This window comes from Pyrgilauda ruficollis, unplaced genomic scaffold, assembly GCF_017590135.1.
Source record: "Pyrgilauda ruficollis isolate IOZ18807 unplaced genomic scaffold, ASM1759013v1 scaffold16, whole genome shotgun sequence".
Taxonomy (NCBI): domain Eukaryota; kingdom Metazoa; phylum Chordata; class Aves; order Passeriformes; family Passeridae; genus Pyrgilauda; species Pyrgilauda ruficollis.
Window position 1 is genome coordinate 12,291,298 of NW_024514764.1, and position 674 is coordinate 12,291,971.

Here is a 674-nt window from a genome sequence, read left to right on the forward strand (position 1 = left end):
CGCCCCCGCCCGCCCCCGCCCCTCGGCGGCTCCAGCCCCGCCGCTCGTGGGCGGCGAGACTGCAGTGAGCTCATCGCCGGGCGCGCCCGCCCCGCGCTGCCCGCACCCCCAGAGCCTCCTGCCTGTACCCTCAGTGCACTGCCTGCATCCCAGGAGCATCCTCTCTGTACCCTCAAGGCACTGTCTGTATCCCAGGAACATCCTCTCTGTACCCTCAGAGAGCTGCCTACATCCCAGGAACAGTCTCTCTGTACCCTCAGGGCACTGCTTGTATCCCAGGAACATTCTCTCTGTACCCTCAGAGAGCTGCCTACATCCAAGGAACATTCTCTCTGTACCCTCACACACTGCCTGCATCCCAGGAGCATCCTCTCTATACCCTCAGGGCACTGCCCTCGCCATGGCCGCACCTCCCGCATCCCGGCCAGCGCCTTGCTCACAGTGCCCGCACCATGACCGCGCTGCCCGCAGCCCCGCACGCTGCCGGCACGTTGTCCATCCTGCCCGCATCCCGCGAGCATCCTTCCCATACCCTCAGTGCGCCGCCCGCACCCTGCCCGCACCGCCATCCAGCAGCCACAGCGGTGTGTTTGGTTCCCCCTCCCGGGCACCGGGCCAGCCCGGGCACCCCCCGGCCCCGGGAGGCTGGGGGGGGGGGGGGGGGGGGGGCCGGA